This window comes from Rhinoderma darwinii, chromosome 12 (genome assembly GCF_050947455.1).
Source record: "Rhinoderma darwinii isolate aRhiDar2 chromosome 12, aRhiDar2.hap1, whole genome shotgun sequence".
Lineage (NCBI taxonomy): Eukaryota > Metazoa > Chordata > Amphibia > Anura > Rhinodermatidae > Rhinoderma > Rhinoderma darwinii.
Genome location: NC_134698.1, coordinates 3,316,955 through 3,317,584, shown reverse-complemented (window position 1 = coordinate 3,317,584; position 630 = coordinate 3,316,955). Strand labels below are relative to the sequence as shown.

General features: G+C 45.9%; 1 protein-coding gene across 1 annotated transcript in view; it reads left to right on the top strand.

Annotated features, from left to right (window-relative positions):
• Nucleotides 1-630, top strand: part of DUSP23 (dual specificity phosphatase 23) — a 395,843-nt gene that overhangs the window by 326,453 nt on the left and 68,760 nt on the right. The gene's annotated exons all lie outside the window — the stretch shown is intronic.

Here is a 630-nt window from a genome sequence, read left to right as displayed (position 1 = left end):
AGCAGTCACACTATGGGACCTCTACTGTAAGAGCAGTCACACTATGGGACCTCTACTGTAAGAGCAGTCACACTATGGGACCTCTACTGTAAGAGCAGTCACACTATGGGACCTCTACTGTAAGAGCAGTCACACTATGGGACCTCTACTGTAAGAGCAGTCACACTATGGGACCTCTACTGTAAGAGCAGTCACACTATGGAGCCTCTACTGTAAGAGGAGTCACACTATGGAACCTCTACTGTAAGAGGAGTCACACTATGGAACCTCTACTGTAAGAGCAGTCACACTATGGAACCTGTACTGTAAGAGCAGTCACACTATGGAGCCTGTACTGTAAGATCAGTCACACTATGGAGTCTCTACTGTAAGATCAGTCACACTATGGAACCTCTACTGTAAGAGCAGTCACACTATGGAACCTCTACTGTAAGAGCAGTCACACTATGGAACACACTATGGAACCTCTCCTGTAAGAGCAGTCACACTATGGACCCTCTACTGTAAGAGCAGTCACACTATGGAACATCTACTGTAAGAGCAGTCACACTATGGAACTCTCCACTGTAAGAGCAGTCACACTATGGAACCTCTACTATGTTACTGTATTACTATGATAAACAGGGCGAC